The sequence below is a fragment of the Bacillus rossius genome, chromosome 12 (assembly GCF_032445375.1).
Source record: "Bacillus rossius redtenbacheri isolate Brsri chromosome 12, Brsri_v3, whole genome shotgun sequence".
Lineage (NCBI taxonomy): Eukaryota > Metazoa > Arthropoda > Insecta > Phasmatodea > Bacillidae > Bacillus > Bacillus rossius.
In genome coordinates, this window is record NC_086339.1 from 13,934,828 (window position 1) to 13,960,127 (window position 25,300).

The following is a 25,300-nucleotide window of genomic DNA, read 5'->3' on the forward strand; positions in this document are numbered from 1 at the left end:
CTGTCAAATTGAGACCGGTTTCACGAGACAAGACTACCGGGCAGAAGAAAACTGTTAACGCCATTTGCTAGTCGGTTACCAGGTTCGTTTGTGGAAGTCTCGACTGCATTGTCGGCGGGGCACGAGAAGGCCGGCACGGACCAGGTAATTGTGGGACGAGAGGGACTTGCACTTGTCGTACCGGTGAAGGTGGCGTGGGCCGCCAGACCCCGCCTCCGAAGACAAGCCGCGATGCAACTCGTGCCGCGCGGGCCGGTCGCCGCACCGGTCCGTCGTGATTGGCCGCGGCCTTGAACTGCCCCTGGCCCCCCTTGCCCCCTCCACCCGCACGGCCCTTCAGGGGTGTCCAGCTCGTCGCGTGTACCCGTAGCTTCCAGCTACCACTAACTCTTTCCACTTGTAGCTGACGCAATTAACACGATACGCCGTCTCTATAAACCTAACCACAAATAACCTACGATTGCATGATATATTCCAAAATAAATAATTAAAAAAAAAAATTCAAACTTAAAGTGATTGTAAGGTGTTCGAAAACAAACATCAACATTGCGCAAAATTCAACCGAAGACTAATTTACGCATAGGCATACGCCTGAAGAAATTAAATAATGGGTAAAAACACCCCACGTTGAGGATCTAGAAAACAAAAATAAAATTGACTAACATCAATACCAGTTATACACACACAGATTCATACATTAAGTACCCGTTAAGTGATTATGCTAAGAAGGAGTTACAAATATGCTTCTTCAGTTCGTGTTTGAAGGTAGCCAAGTTTTTTTTTATTGCTGTATCGCCTGGTATAGTTTGTTTCAAAGCCATTGTTTCCTCTCAGCCAATGAGGAATTTAAAAAAGGTGAAGTGAATTGCCCTAAAATGTTGTTAGTTGTGTTTGGTGCAGAGCAGACTACGTTTTCAAGTTGAATCTCGTGAAGTTACTAACGGGAATGGGTCCCAGGAGTCGATTGTAAAATTTCCAGGATAGCGGAAGTGATTTGTAGTTTTTGCAGTCGGATATTCTATAGTATATACCCATTCTTGGCAGCCAGGGGAAGATGACTTGAAATTTCTTTGTTACTGGCGAGTGCAGACCTACAGACGTAACGCGATGACTTGTGAAATCAATCTGTGACCTCTGTGTTTTGAGTGCGAATTTTTCTTCGAGAAGCCATTAGTTATAAACAACTGTGAGGCTGGAGTTTAAGGTTTCTTAATTTGCATAATCATATATTTTAATTATTTGTACTTCCTGTTATTTTTTTTTAATTTAAGAGAAATAAAATACGTATTATTCTCATATAGTTGTGTGTGTGTGTATGGATGTTAGTATGTATGTATGAAATTAATATAGGCCTACTCCAACACCGTTTGACCGATCGGCATGAAATTTGGCACATCGAAGTGTTTTTTTCATGCTGAAGGTTTTTATGCTATCCACATTTTTTTTTTATTTCCCGCTTGGTGGCGCTACAGCGCATCAACTCGTAAACCGTTTAACCGATCGCCATGGGTAAACAGAAAAATCATGGGTCATAGACATACAAACAGTAATTATGCTTCATTTGTCTGTGTCCACCGCGCTGTCTTATAGCGCTATGCAATTAGCTTTAACTCACGGACAATATATAACCCTGTGTTCAGCCCGGGCAACGCCGGGTACTACAGCTAGTATATACACACACACACACACACACACAGACAGGGTGGGTCATATTAACAAACTTCGACTGCAAGTTCCTCATGAGTTGTTACCCCCAATTATTGGTGTTGGTGTAAATTCATTCAGTTTAAACATTATCCAGGCGCACAGTGTTCCATTTTTAATACTTCCTCTAATATTTCCAGTGAAAAAAAGTGTTCAGCTCCCAACTTCAACGGCGTATACCTCGGGAAGCTTTTAAGGCCAATAGCTTTACGTATGCTTTCAGTTTAACAGCTTTTGGCAAAAAAAAATCATAGTCCTATAATGAAATTTTTCAGGAGAAGCAAAAAAAAAGTTCCTCCTTTGTTCATTGGTATTTAAATAATGTGAAACTTATACTGTAAAACAAATTACACTTCATCTCTCTTTCATTTTTTTAATCAACATTAGTACGCAAACATAGTTGAAACAACTAGGCGTGAAACTTCTTGTTCGGTTATTTTTTATTTCGTTAACAGTCCTTTATGAATGCATTTTGCTGAAGAAACAGACAGCAAGACAGCCAATTGTAAATATTATTCAATTTCCATCTGTATTCTAGGAGGTTCAAATGGAAACCTAATTTGACATATGAAAACAAAGCATATTTTAATTCCTTTATGTATGTATATATATATATATACACACACACATACACAGAGCGAGAGAGAGAGAGGGAGAGGGAGGGAGGGAGGGAGAGAGAGAGATAGAGAGACATTCATCGAACGAATGCGCGAGGATTCTGTGTTTATTTTTACAGCGTGTAACTTTTAACATGATTACTGCAGTGTGCGGAGCTCCTCCCTTGGCCAGGATGCAGCTAGCCTCGGCGACGGCAGAAGGCTCGCAGCTCGCTGATTGGACGGGTCGGATGAGCCGCCGGGGGGGACCAATTACCGCGCCTCGGCTCCCAAGATGCTTTTAGTTTAATTGCCATCCGTCCAGCCGCGGGCGGCGAGACATTTCGCGATTTTAATTCCGTCGCGCGAAACTGCGCCGTGGGTAGGTTTGCAGCCCCCTCCCCCGCCCTGTGTACCAGCCTGACTGCAGGCGTTACGCGTGTCGTGAGGTCGACTCGGCCTGTCGCATCGTATGGCTCGTCGCCTCTATGTTCGGTTAAAAAAAAAAGTGTAATTTTACGCAGAAAATATGTGGCTGCAGTGTCTACCGATGTTTTTGTAATTTCCCTATATAAGTTGATGTATTTTTAATATTTTCTTTAAATAAAAATACTTTAAAAATGACGTAAAAGTACTACTGCTATGTTTGGGTGCTGCGTCGACAAATGCACACACTCCTGCACCCTCACAGCCTTATAGCGTAATAAACCCTCTCATCCTAAGTTCTCTAACAGAAGAATTTAATCAAAAGCAAACAAATTTAATTTACTTGTTGCTATCGTTTCTGTCAAAAACTGTGCAAAATTCAAAATGAACATAGCCTGTATTTTACGTTACAACTTGTTTATTTCGACACGTCTTCGTGACCGTAAGAAGAAAAAAACAGTTGGCACGAACTCTGAAGAGTTGATGTGATCTGGAATGCGCCATGAAACCCCGGTAGGTGTAGCGCGGGCTCCCTTGGCCAGTGGGCAGACGTGCAAATGTCTCGTCAGCGGCCGTCGCGGTTCGACAGACAGCGGCGCGGATGCGCACTGCAGCCCCGCCCGCGCGACCTTTCAGCGCGACCTTTCCTTCCCCCGCTGGCCGGGGACACTCCCCAACACTCCCCAGCACTCCCCAACGCTCCCCAACGCTCCCCAACGCTCCCCAACACTCCCCAACACTCTCCAACGCTCCCCAACACTCCCCAACACTCCCCAACGCTCCCCAACGCTCCCCAGCACTCCCCAACACTCCCCAACACTCCCTAGCACTCCCCAACGCTCCCCAGCACTCCCCAACACTCCCCAACACTCCCTAGCACTCCCCAACACTCCCCAACACTCCCTAGCACTCCCCAACGCTCCCCAACACTCCCTAGCACTCCCCAACGCTCCCCAACGCTCCCCAGCACTCCCCAACACTCCCCAACACTCCCTAGCACTCCCCAACGCTCCCCAACACTCCCCAACACTCCCCAACGCTCCCCAACGCTCCCCAGCACTCCCCAACACTCCCCAACACTCCCTAGCACTCCCCAACACTCCCCAACACTCCCTAGCACTCCCCAACGCTCCCCAACGCTCCCCAACGCTCCCCAACGCTCCCCAACGCTCCCCAACGCTCCCCAGCACTCCCTAGCACTCCCCAACGCTCCCCAACGCTCCCCAACACTCTCCAACACTCTCCAACACTCTCCAACACTCCCCTTCCACAGCGAGCGTGGTCCTCGTGGCAATGTTACCATACATACCAGGGCTGGCGTTTTACTTGTATCAAATTTGATAGATATCTATTTTTTTTTAATTTGGCCAAACTCTTTCGCCAAGAGCAAGCGGACAACCAATTTTGGAGATTTGGAAATTGAAGATATCTGACAGGTACTGGGTAGAGACTCTTAAAAATAGGAATACTATGGTTTGGTTGGTTCGGCCACCTAGGATGAAATAAGGTCCCTTGATCTTTTATGTCTTATTATATTTGTGTTTGGTTTTCAATAGAGAATTATGCCATTAGAACGCTTAACACAGCATGATAGTTCTCAAAAGTATCACCATTGTTACCCATTTCCCAACTGTTACGTGCAAAGCAACACGTAATATTTGTTTACTAACAGTGTTTTCAGACTTAACAGTGGCAGAAGAATACGTAGACTTTGAGAACCGTCAAATTTGAGACTAGTTACAGGGCACAGACCATAATCACACCAGTATTTGACTCTCGGTACCAGGTACCAAACGGGTAAATTTTGGCACGTCAAAATACCATACGCTGTTAGAACATTTCACCTTAAGTTTACAAAGAACGCTGGTTACAAATTGTCCAGGGATCTTCGTAAATCTACTAACATCATCTTAAATTTACGGACACAAAGATCATGTGTTCAGATCATGTCGGCAGCAGGTCAGCGCTCGCTCGACACAAAGGCGAAGATGTGCTCGTTGAACGAGGCTACGTCGACCTTGCGGTCGTCCTTCCTCCCCGATGCAAGGTCGCCCGGGACTCCCCCACTTAATGCTAGACATGCTCGTTAACTCCAGCTATCCGGTGGGCAAGGGCAGGCCGCGGGAATTCACTACTCCTGCGGTGAATCGAACCCACGTTGTTAGAAATTACAGTAAATTTATGGATTAGTCAAAGAAGGAACTCATCTCAAATAAACAAAGTTGTTCTTGATTTCAGATAACTGCGTCTTCGTAGAAACGACGTATTTTAACTTCAAGATTTCTATTTTTCTGTATAAACAGGGTGAACACAATCGTAGATTAAATAGTTTATGAAAATTTTGGATTTATGTATACCAAGAATATTCGCTTGGATTCATGTTTAAAGTAAATTAAGTCACTGCCAGTAAGTTTACGAAGATCACTGGATAATTTAAATCCGGCGGTTTTCGTATATTTGTAGGTGAACGTTTTTAAGAGCGCATGTTCCGTGCAGGTTGGAAGGTGCCTGCTCGGCTAACGCACTCTTGTGGTCTTGTTTATCTGTGCCGACAAACCTGCTTGAACAAATGTTTTGTTCGGATCGATGTGGTGGTACTGAGATCATATTATTATTGTGTATAGTGTAGTTGCGGCCTGCGCTTGAGAAATTAAAGCCTTTTCTGCAATAGGCCGAAACTATGGACTGACCCTTTTTCCTAGTTGATACTGAAGATGTCACTCTGTCCTAAGCGGAGCATGTCGCATATCTGAAATAGTAGCTAAAATACTTCCTCAATCCCTAGAGCTTTGCAATAATCGTATTAGGCTAAACTCTTTGCAGATTTTGGACATCGTGATCCCGAAAATGTTCTTTGAATCGCAGGTTTTCGAAATCCTGACGTAATTATCATCAATTGCATGTCTTTTTACAAACGTGATATTATGTTGAGTGAATATCCGTTGGAAATATTTGTGGGCAGAGCAACAAATGCAAGGGAGTTATCGAGTTTAAATTTTAGAACTACTTATTAAAAAGAAGTAATGACGAAAATGCGAAAGAAAAAAAAATCAACATGGCGTGTGAGACTGCGCCTGAAGACAAGAGCAAGGGATAAAATAAATTGAGTCTTCGGACGTGGGATGCGAATGAACACTCAGCTTTGACTTCGGTGAAGATTTATTGGTTTTCGCTTCTGGAGAACAGTTCATACTTGTATTCCGTGTTAATTAATTTTCCAGCTAACGAAACAGAAGCAACAAAAGTTGACGGTTGTCACATTTCCACCTTTCCCTAGTTACTGAGTCAACAGCTACATAACATATTCCAAAACACTTTCATCCTGTCTCTGCTTTTCATCCTTGCCCAGGTATGGAAAGCCACTATTTGATGCCGAATTTGTCCGGTTTATTTGCCATGTGCTGCATGAACGAGCGTCTCGATTTTGCAGGAGAGAATTGATCGTCTTCTGTGATGTCTGCGCCTGGATTATAATTTAGAGAGAAATTTCTAATGCAGCCACCCCGTATTTCAGACACTTAGAGCAAACTTCATTGAAGTGAGGTGTAGCAGCGGACTGACTCCTTCCTGTGGACGCCAGTTCGTGTGTCGCGATCGCAGAGGCTCGCAAGTGGGGCAGGAGAGGCTACCCCCTTGGGGCCAGAGCGTGTCCTTGGCCGCAGGAAGTGTGCACGCCCCAGGGCGACACCATTCTGCCGACCTGACGTCACCACCCGCTAGATGCCAGCACTTCCTGACCGTCGCGTCGGCGCGCGCAACACTGGTCCAACTGCAACTCCGGACACACGGCCCGTTTAGTCAAGGGCGTGTTTTGTGATGGCTTTTTCCAGGAAATTGCCGAGAATCGAGACCTTGTTCTTGAAGTAGTTTCGGGCCCACTCTCTAGATAGTAGCTTTCATAAAATGTTTCAAACACAGCTACATTGATTGTGAGAAGTAATGCATTAGCTATTGTCAGGCAAACAACCCAGTGAAAATTAATTCACTTTATTTTGGTTGCCACATACTCATTTATGTAGAACGTGCTTTTTTTTAAAAAAAAATTCAAAACAGCATTAAGTGTTCCTCGCACAGTTTAAATCTCTGTTACCAAGCAATTAGTCGTCAATTAGTTATATTAACATTATAAACGTCACACCGTCCAATTTTTTTTTTCTTTCGCTTGTAGTAATGGGCCCACCCGACAGATCGTCACATGTCGCGCAAAACGTGGTTTTCAGTTTCCACTCTTTAAGAGTCGTACTTCCTCCCTCCTTGTTCTGTGGGTGAGGCGATATGATTAGTGCGACGCTCCTTGGTGCTTCTAAGCGTAAGTCTGTGGACTGACGCACAGTCTTTTTGTCGTGCATGTAGCAACTATGAGATCTGAGCGGTAACCATAACATTATACATGGTGGAGAAGTGAAGATAAATGTGTGCTTTCAGGAACCTGTGTCAGGTTTTTTTTTCATGCCTGGCCATTACTCAAGAGAACACTCGTTTTAGCCATTTTCATGCTGTTTAAAAAGGAAATAACGGTAACAAAACAACTCAGCCGCCCCCAGCGCATTCTTAAATGCTTTTCCGTAAACAGTCACCACTGAGATATCTTGAGCAGCTGTATCCATCCTGTGTCATGTGTTCCAAGGACAGTGGCTGAAAATTCCTATCCGCACTATTGATCGAAATCACTCCAGGCAAAATCGATCTTTGACTTGTCCATGAAGTTAAGTTTAAGAACTGGGGCAATTTTACAGCAAATAAAATAAATGTGTTTTTGTTTTAAGCCAGGTTTTCTTTTCAGCTGTAAAATAACGGACATACGCCATTGCAGTTATAAAAAACCAAGACATGATAAATAAAAATGTGAAAATGAACAAAACATAGAAAACAAGCCAAGGTTAGCGGTTGTTCATAAGAAATAAGTGAACCCAAATGCAATTCCGGAGAAGAAATTCAATCGTAAAACCGCACAAAAACAACACGGAAGAGAAAACTAACTGAAAGAGTGATGAAATAGGTGAACAACGAGGAGAAAATCACTGGAAACTCCTGGAAGGCGCTAAACTAAATAAGCAAAAACACGCACGAACGATCACAGAACGAATTCGGACGTGACAACGAACAACACAAATGCGGAAGACATAGTAGGCTTATATACGAAGAAACATTTGCGAAGTTTGGGGAAACTGCTACCTATCAGTTGATGTCAGCAGGCGGCTTTCCACCATTGTGAAACTAATTCGAAGAACACTTGAGACATTAACATTTGAAGGGGGAAAAAGTATGTGGGAGTTGTAGCGAACGAAGCAAATGTCCACTGTCTGGTTCGCTTTCCTGTATCCATGATTGGTTTGTTTCCTTATCTCCGCCCCCTTCCCAGACTTCTTGGAATGGTCTCGTTGACCACAACCGCAATCCCAAATGGCTTGCCACAGGACGAACGTCATTTAACCAATCAGCGTGTCGAGACAAACTTGCTCGCGTTTGGCACCTATTGTGTGTCCAGAGACGAAAAACCCTGAATCTGGGAATTGCCGTATGATTTGCCGAGATATTCGCAACTCTTCACTGAAGTTGGTGATATTCGGAATCCTGTGGGGGACAACCGTTGTTGGAGGATCATCCATTTATCCTAGTTTCTTTGAGAAGCGTTAATAGAGCTACTTAAGGGGCCCGCCTACCTGGGCAAACATACGGTGTGCAGAGCTTCAGGAAAAACAACGCGATTTCAAAACTACTCAAGATATCCGAGTGGGGCCTATTTACGAATAGCATTTAAGAGTTCGCTGAGGACCGAAAAGTACTTTTAATTTCGGATTAAGTTTTTTAACTGTATTTTTAGAAGCGTTAAAAAGCCTAAAACGCGTGTTTTCAGAGTAATTTTTAGGCATAAAACAATCAGTACAGATTCTTGAAAGCACTTAAGGGGCCCGCCTCGTCAGGGGTGTAACTGTGTTAGTGAGGCGGGATGATAAGCGCGACGCTCGCTGGTGCTTCTAGCGCGGTGTCGCCTCTAAGTGCAAGTCTCTGAACTGGCGCGCAGTCTTCTCGTCGTCACAGGATAACCGTGAAATTTTAGCGGTGACCGCAACATTATATGGCGGAGAAATGAAGATAAAGGTGTAATGCAAGCCCCTTAAGTGCTTTTAATAATCTGTACTGGTTGTTTTACCCCTAAAAATTACTCTGAAAACATGCGTTTTAGCCATTTTAACTCTTCTAGAAAAACAGTTGAAAAACATGATCCAAAATTAAAAGTACTTTTCGGGCCTCAGCGAACTCTTAAATGCTTTTCGTAAACATACCCCAATAGGATATCTTGAGTAGTTTTGAAATCGCGTTGTTTTTCCTGAAGCTCTGCGCACCGTCTGTGTGACCAGGTAGGCGGGCCCCTTAAGGGGCTTGCATAACACCTTTATCTTCATTTCTCCGCCATATAATGTTATGGTCACCGCTCAAATTTCACAGTTATCCTGTGACGACGAGACGAATGCGCGCCAGTTCAGAGACTTGCGCTTAGAGGCTATACTGCGCTGGAAGCACCAGCGAGCGTCGCGCTTATCATCCCGCCTCACCAACACACATACACCCCTGACGAGGCGGGCCCCTTAAACTCTAAAATATAAGGACCTGATCGTAAAAGCTAAACGAGATTTTGCAGTGTAGACAATGAAGTGAAATTATATTCCAAACACTCAGCTGAACTGAATCCTATCATGCACCACTATATATATACATATATATATAATATATACATATATATAATATATGTATATATAATATATATACATATATATACACATATATATACACATATATATACACATATATATACACACATATATATACACACACACGCACATACACCTATACATACACACACACACACACACACACACACACACTTCGCTGTACTGTTACGTTCACAAGTGTAAATAGTTAGCCGTGGCTCGTCTTGTGTTCTAGAACTTCATTCCTCCATTAGAAATATCGTGGGAGATTTAATATCTGTAAGTTGACACTTTGGGAGTCTTTTGTCTTCTGACTTTTTCACCGCCATTTTCGTTTTTGTTTAGAATTCTGGTCATGTTTGTAACTATAAAAAATGGAATTTTTTTCAATTAGCAGGATTGTATTGAAAATAGTATACCAGCTCGCGGCTCATGCAAGATGATTACTAAAGAAGACTAATTATTGAATTGAGAGGACCAACCTTTTATTCCGAGTAATGACGATGTTCTTTCCTTTTTAAAATGGAACTGTAAACGCGATACTATTTGATAAATAAAAACCTTTTGCATGCCAGTATTACATTTATTTGCTTGAGGACAAACTGCAAGGTGATTCCATTATCGCTGCTAACAAACCTCATATGAATTTATTTCACTTGTGATGAAAAATCAGTTGGGCCATTTTCAATGAAACCAACTACAACATGTCAGGTACCTTTGAGATAGGCAAGCCACAGTCACGTAGCAGTAATGTGTGCTGCATAACAGTAGCATTTGGTCTATACGAAATTAATAATTGTAGAAATAGACAGAGATTTTAAAAAGTGTATACGATTGTTTGTAACGCTACTTTTGGTAATACTGTGTAGCATAGCTGTATCTTATTCATCTCATTAAGATATTGTGGTGATTTGAAACTCGAATGCCTCAACTGTTTAGGCAAAAGGCAAAAGTGTATTAGTCATTAAATTGCAAAAAAATTGAAAAATTGTTGAAAAATTGAAAGTTAAGCTGTCATATATTTAGAAATGTAGTTTCAAAATTCACTGTATATACAAAACGTAGCTACTAAACAAATTACAGTGTAATTATATAAAAAAAGTCTCCTGAAAGAGAAAAAATAACATTTTTACTTGTACTCTCTTGCTTAAACAGTCTAGATATGTTAGGTATGAAGTTTTTTTTTTATCAAAATGCAGTGATGCATATTTACTGTTCTCCAGTTTTTTCTGGCGACTACTGAGGCAGCCAATGAAAAACTACGTAGCCACGCCCAACCCCCCCCCCTCATGTTTTGTTTTCCATTGTTCATTACTTTTATTTAAGGCGTGTTTATAAAATTTTGGCTCGATATCGCTCTTGCATTTTTTTTCTGCCACAGATATTTTCAACTGTTATTCGCTTAGTGTATCATTGGTGTAAAAAGGCGTGCATGTTTCCGTAATCATCACCACTTGCACGACTTTTTACACTCTTGATATTGCGCTAGGTCGCCAGATGGCGCGCACAGCTCCAGGTTTTAACGAGCCGTATACAAACCGCTCATCTTTTATTGAATTTAAGAGCCATTGATTGAACTTGTCTATACAGGTTTAGTTTTATTGTTCAGTCTATAACGTGTATTCAACGTACAAGTGGAAAAAGATGTTTTCACGGATGTTTTTAGGTATAGGTATTGAAAATTCTACACACACTATTGTAAACGGTAAATGGATGTGCAGAGAACCTTTATGTTCAAATATTGCAACGTAACAATTATGAAGTCACAGTTAAAAGTCCCGTAGAGGCGAAGAGTCGCGTGTTGCGCGAGCCAGTGTCGCCCGTAAGCGCCCACTCTCTTTTAACGCTCGTGAGCCCAGACACGCGGCCACCTTAAATAAAAGTAATGACGAATGGTTGAAAAAAAATGGGCGCGTGTACATTAGAAGTTATGCTTGAAGTAACGAAAGGACTGGAATGATACTATAAATACTGTTGGTTAAAGTAAAAAATCAATAAAATTAATTTAATTTAGTAAAATAATGGAGATACGTTTTAATAATGAAAATCAATGAATGTGCTGATTGTTTATTGTAATTATTTATTAAATAATAATGTGCAAATAAATTATACATATGGCAACATAAACCTCACTTATATAAATACTCTTGAAAAAGTTTATAAACACATTTTTATCACTAATAATCACAAAAAATAAATGCTTTTTTTTTAAATCATGCAGACCAGTATTCAATATTAATCACTAAAGTATATTATTTTTTAATGCACATATAAATTTTATTTATTTATGTAGTCTTTTTTTCATGCTATGAACATTTCGTTGCATGTTGCGTAAAAATTCAGTCGTCATTATTTTCTTAACACGTCAAAAAAAAGCATAACTAAACAAATTGGATGGTGTTATGCACAAATGAGTTAACCAACAATAGGGAAAAAAAGTTATTGAAATAATTGTGTAGGTAAAATGACACTTCTAATTGAGCTAAAAAAAATTTTAACCGATATTCCTTGCTACAATGCCATCTTGCGACCAAACATTCAACGCACTGCCACAACACCGGTTATTGTGTGTTCAACTTTCAGCTGAATTTACTCAGTTGAAAATGTTTGTGGGTTGAACCATTGTTACTTAACACCGTCCAATTATAAGGTGGGGGTGTGAGACGCACCATTGCCGTCGCTAACTCGCGTGACACGTCGTCGGCGATGTTTAACCTTGCCTGCTTGGCTGCGTCCCACGCGCGGCGGGACGTGTTGCTTCGGTGGGCGGGACTCTCTGCCCGGGTGTTGCTCAGCTCGCGCCGACCTTGTGCGCCGGCCGTCGCCGGGCGGAAGTGCAGCGTCACGTGACGACACCTGCGACCACATCGGTCACGTTCCGCCCGCACTGCGTTCTCACGCCTTTGTTCCTGTACGAACCGTACCGACACCACGAGACGTCTTTATCTTTTTTTTTTTTTTTTTTTTGACGTGACAACGTCTAATAAATCGACGAACGCCGGCTTCACGCACGAAAAAGGATGACTCATTGTCCCGTTATACACATTGTCCCGTTACACACATTGTCCCGTTACGCACATTGTACGCTTGCGCCGCATCTATCTCTCTTCCACTCGATTGGAACAACCATCGATTTGACCCTTTTTTCGAGGCACATTAAACTTGAAACACTCCCATTCGTTTCCTACTTTTCCCATCATCGTCCTATATCCTTAACAGAATAACACAGATTGGAAGAAGTTAAATAGCAGACATGTATAAAAGTTATGGTTTAAAATAATCTTTTCGTTTAAGTAATAAACATATTTGAATTAATGAGTGCAAATAAAAGTAAACTTATCAATTAAATTGTAGATTTCATTTCACTCCTCCTTTGTATCCATACAAAATAGTGATAATTCAATAAAAATGATTCAATTTTATTCATAAAAGTATGCAATCATTTCATCAATGTTTTGTTATGACGTCACGTTAAACTATCGTCCGTAAACCGACTTTACAGACAACCAATTTTTTTGACGTTAATACGTCTTTAAAATTGCTTCCATAGTGGGGGCAATTTAAAAAAAAACAAAAACAACACGAATGATAAAATCGGGGTTGTTTGGTGTTGCAGCTAAATATTTATCATCTCCAGCCGAAATTATTTACACCACTGGATAGCTAAAGTATCAAAGAATTCGTTAACGCTAAGTGAGGTGTGTGACGCATCGCGCGCGACGGAGGGGGGAAGCGCCGCCATTTTGAGGTCATTTTGCTGCGTTTAGAGATTTTACATTTGGTATAACTTTAGACTCTGAGAAGCTACGACGTTCGTTTTGAGTTTCAATCGTCAGCTCTCGTCAAAATATGTCGATTGCAGATATAAAACATTAGTGTAAATTAGTTACAGTGAATGTATATGGGGTTAAAATTAAAAATAGCGTATTTTATATTTTGTATAGAAAATATTACCTGTTGCATATACGTATTCACGTACAAAGCACGGCGGTGTCCATGATACAGCCACACCCCATTTAAAAAAATAATAAAAAAATATTTGTTAATTTTCTGTGCGACCAAATTCATTTTGCCTTGTAGATGTCGTTCCAACCCCACGTCCCATGCATTTTGACACTAAAGCTGCATTTATAATGATTGGTAGCGCCCGTTCATGAACAAGAAGGATTCAGCCTGCGATTTTTGTTTGCGAGTTCGTTGAACGCGACTGCGTATAACAGGTTTACGCCATCTAGCGCGAGCTCATTTGTCTGAGAAGAATTTTAGTCGTGCACGATATCATCGTGTGCGTGTGCGGATTTTGGTTCCAGATCGAGCAAACTATCCCCGTGTACAGTCCCAGTGCTGTATTCAAGCAAGTAACGAGTATTTAGATCGTAAATAGTTTCGACTTACGAACGTGCGTCAACGATTGGTTTATTTGTTGAAAAAAATAAAGTATTGTAGTTAATAAGGATCGCAAAGCTTTCGCGGCCATTGTTTGAAGTTGCCTGGCTTGTGGGTTCCAGCCGAGTCTAAAGGCGAAAATTTCACTGACGTTTGGTCGACGTTCAAATCTGGAAGGGACTCTGATCTCAGGCGTATGAGTATTTAAAGGCAGAAGAATTTCGAAGAGCCTCAGTAGGTGACTGCTACGCTGATGATAGCGACTTCATTGTCGACCGAAACGTCGGTGAAATTTTGTGTTTCGACGCGGCTAGAACCCAGAAGCCAAGCAACACCAGGTGTTGAAGTGTTCAGGATTATGATTGACTATGATTGGCATTAAGGTACATGAACGTCCCGTAGCAGTATGCTAGAACATGTAGCATGAGACACGAGTCTCGGAGAGAGTGCCCTTGTAAAACGTACCGCGTTTAACCGTTAATGGCTGTTGTGTTTGTCGAAGAGATACCACCGGGGTATTCAAGAGTCGAGTAGTAAATGGACTGAGGTCGGTCCAAATAGCTTGGAAAAGGCAAACAACGAGAGCTTTTAGTCGGAAGACGATCTTGGCTCGTATTTTTTCCTGTTCCGACTGTTATCGCTGTGCTGTCGAAGGCGAGCCCCGCCCGTTTTTATCAAGAACGCGCGGCTGTAGCCCCATTAGCACGCGTGAACTAATTGTTATCGGGGGTTTTCCACCCAAGAAGGGCTGGCTGGTATTAGTAGACTCGCAAGTCAAAAATTGAACTAAAGAAACATAGTTTCTTTTAACGCCTTTTTCAAATTGACGATTGTGATATGCTATTCTTAATTTTCAAGAGTTGCTTGTTTTATTTGAGTGAATATCTACATAGGTTTTTAAAAATGTTTTTTCTTCGTATTAATGAATAAGAGTATTTTTGGAATATTTTTTTATAATTTTTTTAAATTATTTAACATTTGTTTGTACAGTTGCATACAGTGTCTTTGGCGTTGATTTTAAAAATTCTACGTTAACTTTCTTATTCGAGTTTTTTATTATAAGTGTATTTGCAACATGAGAACACATGAATGAGACAGCAGAAAATAAACTGGAAAGGTACTCTTTCCGATTTCTTAGGTTAGGTTAGGTTAGGTAAGTGTGATGCACTAACACAGACAATACACGGGATAAGAATTTTCCTCCGATCATATATTCTGATCGAAGTAGAGTTTACACGCAGAACAAAAGACAAAAGAGAATACAATTAAAAATGTTACGCTACATAGGCGGTTGTTTTGCTAAGGTCTTCTGTGGACACTCCCTACCAGCGCTACCTAGTGTGAAACTGAGGAACTAGGTGCTTGTATCGAAACATTACTTGTCTGGCAGCCATTTTAGGATATGTTTCCAGAGGGGATAACTTTCACGATTATAAAGCAGAAAATAATATGCATTTTAATAAATCGTAAAGGGTGCCCTTCCAGTTTATTTTCTGCTGTGTCATTGTACAGAAAATCCTGAAAGGCACCCTTTCCGAGGGGATACCTTTCCAGTCCATATTTGCATTAAAACCGAAACTATTTAAGAAATCGGAAAGGGTACCTTTTCCAGTTTCTACCCAGCTACACTACCGCCACCGAAAGTATGAACGGTACCCGTTCCAAGGGGTTACAATTCTATCGTCCCTTTACTATTTAGCAAAGTGTGGGAAGAATGTAAGGGCGAGTGCTTCACCCTATGACGCTGTTTCAACACACAATTTTCATTTAAACGTGTTATTAAAAACCAGATTAAATTATCAAAATAATTTTTTATAGTTGTATGATTTCAATACGAAGCATACAAATTTTTCGAAGACCATTTATTTTGTACACACTTCATGGCTTAGATAAGATTTAATACCGTAACTGAAGTCCTGGTTCTTAGAAAAGGCATGTACAGAAAATAAACGCGGAATTACGCAGCCATTGGCACGATGTTTTATTTTGTACTGCAGAATGTAGCCGTTCCATATTAATCACTTGTTTCGCGCAATGCAGTGCAGACTGTTGCCAAGATAGCTCGTACTGCGGACTTACAAGACATCAGCGGCTATTCTGCTTGTGAGAAAAGTTTCACCGAAATACCTTGGAGCGGGAGTATGGGTCACATGTTAACTTCTTTTTCTCATTGTTGGCATGGCGAGGTCAGCGAAACAAGCAACATTTTTGTTTTCTTTTTTCTTTCAAGAGCAGTGTGTGACGTGATTTTCTTTTACTCTCAGTTTTTAATGCACATAGATGCAAATCAACACTTTGTCAGATTTTATAATAATTAAAATTTTGTTCGGAACAAGTGTGCGGAATAATTTGAACAAGTGTGGTTCAAAGTCTGTAGTTATTTTTATTGGCATTCCATAGTTTTCTGTAAAAAAAAAAAGCATTTAAAACCAGATCAAAAATGTTTGATGAAAATTTTAATTGGAATGAATTTGCCTAGTGTTGTTAGATAGATGAACTTGTATTTTATACATTAGTTAAGTAGTGAATAATTGAAAATTGCCTAAAACCAGTTAAGATTATTCTTAATAATTTTTAACAATATAAATAGAGCACCGGTAAAAAAAAAGTTATTTTTTAAAAAATTCAACTAATTTTTGAGTGATAATTCCTTATTTACATGTGAAAATATATTTTACATTGCTGTTAAAGCGGTTTAATATAAATAATTTTATTTATACATATATGTGTATAACATTATTTAAATTTGTTGCATCTCCCACGCCCACTAGTGTGTGTTTTTATGGCTGAGACAAAGCGAACGTCGAGCGTAATAGTACATTTACTGGCCACTAGATGCCGCCACGAGTGCGCAGCGCTGTTGTAGCAGCGGGAACGACGAAACTAAATAACAGTACGCGTTCTCGCCGAGAGATGTCGCGCGGCGTGCTCTGCTCTCGACTTATCGCTAGGGGAATGGTTGGTTTATTGTTGTGAGCTCTGCGTATAGTACAAGCGTGTCACACCAAGCTACGCAGTAGCATATTATTGCGTACAACATTAAACGGGTGTATTTGCCAATAATAAAAAAAAACTTTAAAATTTTACATATTTAACAGAACAGTTAAAAACGTGTCTCATGTCGACCGTTTGCACGTTTTTCAGGTTATGAAATTTCGATTTAATATATCCTGCATAAAATTAAGACTGTACATTCGATATTTTTAACAAAATCATTTGCAATAAACCTCTTAGTTTTTTTTTATGTGTCGAAAAAAAAGGTTCATTAAAATGAAAAACCACCTTGGGTTAAAAAAAAAAATAATTGTATAATTTTATTTGTGCCTGCTTTTCGTTGGTATTGGTGCCGTTAGCCCAATTATTGTTTTGATTTATTACGCGTTTATTTAAAATGTCTTTGGTTAGTCATGAAGTGCTTACGTTATCAGGTGATTTTTAAGATGCTCCTGAGATTTGGTGTTAGTGCACACGCATATTTTTTATGGTTATTATTTTCAACAACGGTGTACGTTTGCCACTGGGCAGGGACTAGCGATCATTTATTTATAACTAGTTTTATTTCCAACACTTCTAAAACCCTGGTTGTATTAGGAAAATATGAGGAAAGAGTTAGATGAAGTCTGCCCCACTATTACAAGCCCATAGCAAGGAGAAGGCGCTTGCATAAACTTCATATCGTGCTGTACGAAAATGGTGAGGAATGTCCGGTTGATAAAAAAAAATTGTCATGGGTTAAGCCCCTCCTCCTGCCCTCTTCTCAACCCCCGCTCACTCTCGGTTCCAGATATTGCCTGGATTCCCCGCTACGCCTGGGTGTTTGAACTGAAATGCAAGGGCTGGCAAGCGACGGATTTTGTACGATATAGCGCGTCTTATCCTTAGATTGCAGTATGCATTCAAACGGACATTTTACTTTCTCTTTCCAATGAACGATTTCTGCCATTAGCGCTGTCCTTGTTTGTGTGTGCTCTGTTGCCAGACGTAAACCTGAGAGCAAAAATGTTTCAGACACAACTTTGTAATGTAATACAATTGTTTTACTATGTATCATTAATATTGTATTTTGTAAGTAAATTTTTTTACGATAATTTTTAAAATATATTTTCTTAGTATATTTCATCTAGAGCATCATCTGCTATTTTATTTCTAAGGGGTCGTAATTTAAAGACGCCATCTTGGTTTCAGTTGTATTTGTCAACAATTTAAATTGAATGCTTTGTTATGAATAGTGACCGACTATTAAAAATAGTACTTCCTGCGAAATAATAATTATTGTTTAGCATTGAATTATTATTTTTTTCCTCAGGATGACTACTGCTGTGATAGTACTGGCAATAGTCACTCATTTTTTGTTTTAAAAGAATCCAGAAATTGTAAAATTAAATAAATATATATATAACTTATAGTTAAAGATATAAATTAAAGCTTATAATTAAGACAAAATATTTTTATTTAATATCTACAACCCGGGTGGTTAGTTGCAATCTGGCACAGTGGTCACAATTTACACTCTACTGCAATCAAAAGCGTAGACAGCTTATCCAGAGGCGAGATTGCAGCCTGGACCCTTGATTGTCGCCTGTGCTGTGGAAAGGGGGGGGGGGGGACGTCTAGTATGAGTGATCGATAACTCCTTGTAGGGGACAGGGCTTTCTCTTTCCCCCCCCCCCTTCCTTTCATCCCTCGAGGGATGTAGGTTGGAGAGAGGTCAGGGGTCGTCAGCCCTCGACATTTGTAGACATGAGTGTAAATCGTGACATTCCTGTGAATTGCTTTTTTTTTTAAATTTATTTTTTTAAGAAATTGGCTAGAACTAGTTTTTTTTTTTTTTAATGAAGCTTTGGCCGTAGCCAATGTGCACATCTCACGATCAAACAATTGAAAAGGGAATTTTATTATGTTTGAGGGTTATCACTATTCACACCATAGGTCATAAATTATTCGTGTTCAAAGACGTCATCGATCATGGTTGGTTATTGATAGAAGGGGAGGCGGGTGGTTCTGTGGACCATAGAGCTCAAAGAAACGTAAATAATTCCATACCAGACGTACAATTGGACGTTGGGTGACCGTTTAAACCGTCGTCAACAAGATCAGCTGTCTACGAACGTACCTACTTGTATTCCAACAACTTGGGACATAATACCTTATTTAAATTAGGATTTTTGTGTTGGGTAGCTTTTAAACTTTTTGTTACTTAAATTTTGTTGTAGTCGGTAATAACTTTTTTAATTTAGTTTTTAATCGTGTAATTATGCTGATTTAGTTCGTTTAGATGTTTTCAAAGTTTTGGGTGGTTTTATAAATAAGGTGCGTGCCTGAATTAATAAGAACGTTTAGGGTTCCGAAATACGTAACACACGTTGAGCGTTAAAGAACCCACTGATAGAAAGAGACAAAGAAAATTGTTTACGGAAATACTTGTACAGCCTTTCAGAGTAGTTTTTTTTTAAAAAAAGTAGGGTCGCTAAATCTTTGCGCTGTTAGTTTTAACGTCGCACATTGGCTATTTTTATGCCAGGTTGAAAATGCCCACGCGGGTAAGACGTTGTTGTTTACAGACTTCCGTTCTTTATGATCCCGTATCGCCGGAATAGCCAGAACTGCTCGTCTTGGTTGGGTGGGGGGGGGGGGGGGGGGGGAGAGACTACAAAAGGCCCGCCGCGTCACGGTGTCCTCCGCCGTGTAAGGCTCGGCCGGTGACGTCACGGACAGGGTTGCCCGAGGTCGGGCTGTGTATGGGCCGGTAGAACGAGCGGCGCCGTCACTTCCCGTGCGGTGACGTCACCACGGTGGGTCCCTGGGTTGGGGGGGGGGGGGGGGGGGACCGCGTGTGCGCCCGCCAGCTCTTCCTCCTAGCGGCCGGAGTGCCCGCTGTCTGTGTTCACCCACGTGATCACGGAAGGGAAATAATATTGTTACGTGTAGGAAAAAAACGGGTTCATACGGATAGCCAAATTAATTTTTATACAGTTTTAATTACTGCTAATTTTACTATACTAATTGAATAATCACACTTAGTGTATGTTCACAAATCACTCGCACTTAAAAATGTCTGTTCGTTACTCATTAAAAATATCTGTACAATCCACAGTTCGTACTCCTCACAAGCGGGTCGCCCCCCCCCCCCCCCAATATCGCACCTGTTCACACACACGCAGTATCGCGCCACTCGGTCGCACTCGCACGGCCCCGTCGCGCCGCTCGCATTTTCGGAACTCTCGAAACTCCGCGGAGGCCAGCGTCGCCGTTTTTATACCTTTGGCAGTCTTTCTGGAACTGACTTGAGTGGTCGTGACGTGTCGCGTCATCCCTGGCCGACCGAACGTTCGAAGCATCCAGAATGACGGCGTTTATTCACGCCACTCTACGCGGAATTCCCAAGCCGCCAAGTGATAGTGATGACAGCGCCAAGGAAGGCGGAATCGCGGGCAGGGGGTGAAGGTATCCGGTATGCGCGCGTTTGGTCAGTGGCCATGCGGGGCCCCCGGGTCAGCCCGGGAACTGGCGCGGATCGCAGTCTTGCCTGTAACAATATCCACAAAACGCTAAGGGTACAGATAACAGCCTAATATTCTAATATGACAATTTGGGGAAAAAACTGACCATTTAGCATTGGCGAAGCGCGTGACACGTATTGTATTCTAGCTAATTTCTACTCCACACCACTAGGTGTCACTTCTGTAACTAGTCTTACGCACTTTAAACACACATTGTACTAAAACGCTCCAGTCCGAAGATCTTAGAGGCGATACCGCGCTAGAAGCTCCAGCGAGTGTCGCTCTTACCATCCCGCCTCAACAACACAACTACAGCCCTTTATGAGTTACCAAAGAGCGCTTGAAGAATGCAGGCAGCGGTCCCGTCCCACATAGATTCCGCAGACCGCTAAAAATTCCAACTGTGATTAAAACTGAAGTCCCCGGGAAATTTAAAGCCAACAAGAAAAATTCTTTCCTTTCTCTTCGCTTCGTAGCTGGTCCCTGGCTTCTCTGCGGTGGAGCCATTGTGCACTGATGCACAATGGCCGCCTGTGTTCTTGTTCCGTTACCTGCACGTACACATTAAAGCTGCGGGCCCGAGTGGTCTCTCGTCGTGTTGCGAGCGCATAGAGCTGTTCTTCATGGACTTCCTTGGCAAAAATTATAATTCTTGTTTATAGTGGTGGGTTTAAGCTCAAAATTCTTGCAGGTCACGGCTGTATAGGTGTTTTTTTCTTCTAAACAATGCAACGTTCTGACTACATGCTTACGTAGTTAAGTGAAAAAAACATGTGTCAAAGAAGTAAACCAATGAATACAGTAAAAGTTAAACCAGTGAAGTAGAAGTAAGAGGGGTAAGTATAATAGAACGCGTACGAAACTGTTGGTAGTAAAAACTTGTTTATTATGAGGCAGTGGTTCCTCTATGTTAATACATGTTATTTTTAATTCAATTTGTTATTGGTATTTATGAAAATATATTTCTTACGCCTAATAACATCACTGCACAACGTGACAAAATTTACAGCTGCTTTCTTAACATAACCTCTATGAGATCGAAGTATAGATTTAAAAAAAAGTAATTTGAATAGTTCTGTTTTTTTTTGTGTATAGCATAAATAGAACTAGTGTGTGGTTATGAAACGTATTTCAAAGTTTAATCTTTTATCAGCAGACTATATTCATGCGATGACTTTTGGAAAGTGAAGGGTGCTTATTGTATTTTCTGCCGTTTTCCCTTCTTTCTTGTTTGTGGTTGCATTGACGGAGTGTATTGGTGTAAAAAGGCTAGCGGCAACGCTCACCCCACAATTCCCACTTGGGAAATATCAGGGTTTGACTTGTTCGGAAATTGAACCAGGATCGCCTTGGTAGGAGGCGAGTGATCCGACACTATTCCCCCCCCCCCTTTTTTTTTCCAGCTCTTTATGACTAATTATTTACATTTCTGACAGTTTCATTGACTTCGACTTGTTCATTGACGTGTGCTTCTATTGCTTTTTCTGATACCTAAAGTACACCAAAAATTCTCTAAATTGATATTTTAAATTGTTTCAGATCGTGTTAGTTAATTGTTTTTTTTAATCTAGGCATATTTGCCTAATAAATTAATATATTTTAAACTGTCAAAATATATGATCAATGAAAAATCAAAATGAACACAAAACGAATTGCCGAGAGAAAATAAATGTCTGCTTAATGTTACATGTTCATTAGAATAGTTCCAAGCGTATGAAAAAGACTTCTTATTAAAATCTAATCCGAGAACATTTGGGAGGTCAATTAATTACGGTTCTCGATAAAAAAAATTGTAAAAAATATCTTAGTTTTTGAGTTTTAGGCATTTTTTATTCGAAAGTTTCAAAATCTCCACCTTGCGCAAATTTACTTGATACCATGACTAAAAATGTTCTTTACGTAATGTTGAATAACTCTACTGTTGATGATTCAAAATTTCCACCCATGCCTCTCTTGGTATTCTAACCCAGGACCGCTCGCAACGAAAGCCGATGTGCTCCGACTGAGCCACCGGACCGCCGTCCGAATGCCAGTAAAAGGTATGTTTAGCTAACCGTGGACCCACAATAGGGGCCGTGTTCAGTCATGGATGTGGAGAGGCGAGGCGAAGGCCTCATTATAGCTACGCAGAAACTAATATGTCTTCCTCTCGGCGGTTGAATGGCCTGTTTTGCCGAATGGAACTGTCAGAACCGCGTGGCGCTCAGGTTGGCCATGCGCAGTTGGCACATTGTTTGCTCCGTGAAATATAGCAGAACCTCGCATGTCCGATTTGTAAAAAAGTTTATTGATGGTTCGAGAACAGTGCCACAGGATAGCAAGTGTGCATAGAGGCGGAACTACAGAGAGCAACCCAAATTTCAATCTCTCGGATATGGGAAATTGTTCTTGATGACTAACTACGTGGTTGATAACAAGCTTGTCAGATAAAGGTCTAATAAACAACAAAATACTTTAGTGTAATTCAACACATTACACATTCCGTAAAATGTTAAACGATAAACTTAATATAATATTTGTATTATAATATATTATTATAAACTAAAAATGTTTGCTTTAATATTTCCGGAAATTCACTCATAATTTAAAATTTATTCACTATATGAGCATTTTTAGTTAATACATGCCTGTTTAATGGTTTTGAGAATCTTAAAGCCTAATTTTATTTTTAAATCCTAGCATGTATTGAGAGCATGGAATCGTGTAGTATATATACAGTTCTGAACTAACCGTTTGTGTATAGCCTTTATCGTAAAACTTTATTTTTAGTGAATCAGTCAAATCATTAAAAAATTAGATATTCCCACTATCGTAGAAACCTGAGTTTTTTTTGTGGCTTTAGGAAAACAAAATTTTTGTTGATTTGTTGATCGTCTACTAAAAATTTATAAACTAACGACGAAGACTACATACAAAGGATTAATCTAAAACTGAATACCTTACTATTACATGGTATTATTAGTTATTGCTAGGGTTTGGATATAAATGTTCTAAGTTTCTCAAAACAATTGATATATGTGGAGTTTCTCTTGTTAGTATATCGATACGAGAGCTAAGATAATTTACAGTTATTAAAATATGTATAACTACTTAAAATATTTCAAACGATGATAGTAGCTTCCTAACTTAAAAATAAATAACCGTCCCAAACTATATTTTTAGGTTAATCAGGGATGTAAACATTCTGGAAAGTCAGGTAAAATAAGGGCATAAGTCAGAATTTGCTTGCAATCCTAGAAAAAGTCATGAAAATTCTGCAGTAATAGTAATTTGAGGGGGAAATTTTATGCTACAGTTTGCCATCACCCGTGTGATACATATTTCTTTTTGTTTTAGAAAATTGCTAAATAAGTACATGAATTTAAAAAAAAAGTAGGGGAAGTTTAAAATGTTGGTCAGGGGAAGTCGGGGGAATTTTCAGAAACTGTGTGTCTACTCTAAAAACTTACATAACCGAGACCCGTGTATTGCATGGAGATGAATATTCGGGGGGAAGTTCAGTTATGCACTACACATTCACACGGGAACCTGGGTGGAACGAACGATTGGTTCGGGAAGTAACCTCGTTGTGTCTCGGATCGAGGGTGCGACCGCCCGTAAGAGCGTCAAGCGTTAGGCTCGAGTACGGCAATAAAGCGCAAGTAGAGAGCTTATATATATATATATATATATATATATATGTGTGTGTGTGTGTGTGTGTGTGTGTGTGTGTGTGTATATGTCTCCATCCAGTGTCCTGATGTTTGTTTCCAGTGAACTCTTCACCAAGTCAGCCGATTTCGATGAAAATTGGCATTTATGTGTAATTTTTTCCAACTTGAGAGTTAGGATGGTTTTTATTTCGATTAATGGTCTTAATAATTTATAATTAATAATAAACTGATTATCAATGTTGATTGGTGTTTAAGCCCGGGAAACAGTGGGTACTTCGTCTCCATGACAACGTTGCGTGCTCGAGAGTCGGGAAACCATCGGTGCTATTCGTTTTTTCTTCGGTACATTACAAAGCATTGTATTAAGTTTTTGTCAAAATTAATTAATTTTCATTTTATTTCATTTATTATAACTGTAAGTAAGAGATTTGGTCTCATTTCCCCCCCCCCCCCCCCCCCATCAATACAACAGTTCGAAGCCCAGTGGGGCAGCTATATATAAAGCTGAGAGTCATTGACGGCAGTGAAAACTCCGGCGGGCGAGAGAGAGACTGCAGCGGTGCATGTGTGCTGTGGCGGAGGAATTCCTGAGCGCATTCCAGCGATAATGAAGTAATTGCCCCCGGCGGCGGGCGGCGTGTCCACTTTCTCCCTCGTCGCGCCGCGCCGCGCTGCCACAGTGGCTCCCTTTTTTTATATGTAACATCTTAGCTCTCGGTATCGCGCTTTTTGGTTGGGAGTAATTCCTTGAATGTGTGACCACGGTGCTGCCATCTGTCAGATGACGTTAACCTAAGTTCACAAAGCCAAAGGTTAACATTATACCATTAACTGTTTACTGAATTTGAACAAGATGGGCAGTATTTTAATGAAGTTACGTGTCGAGTATCAGGTCCAAAGCCGGGGTTTTAGTATTTTTTTTTCAAGTCTTTCTTGCTTATATCGGAGCCGTTTCTAATAGTTCAAAATTTCCGTCAGTAATTCGAATGGTTCGATAATCGTCGTAGCGGACGTGCCGCTGTCTGCGCTTTGTTTTGGCAAGCCACGTTTACGATTCAGGCAGCGAATTCTAGCGGCGGGTGCGGAAAGTACATGTGTGATTCGCGTCCAGAAATGTACAATTCAACTGTAACGACAAGTAACTAGATATTAAACATTCCATCTGGCGTAGGGATAGTTTTAATATTTTTTTAAACAGGACTTTAAAAGGATGCTTAATTAAAGGCGAACACAGCTGTGTGTGCTGCGCGCGTGTTCGCTCTCCTATGGATTAAATACGTTTTGGCGCAGGTTTCGAGCGTGTTTTAATCCACGCCCTAAGC

The 25,300-nt window shown here is 40.7% G+C and overlaps 1 protein-coding gene across 7 annotated transcripts in view; it reads left to right on the forward strand.

Annotated features, from left to right (window-relative positions):
- The window catches only part of LOC134537572 (ensconsin-like), a 166,642-nt gene that overhangs the window by 35,011 nt on the left and 106,331 nt on the right, over positions 1–25,300 (forward strand). The window lies entirely within an intron of this gene.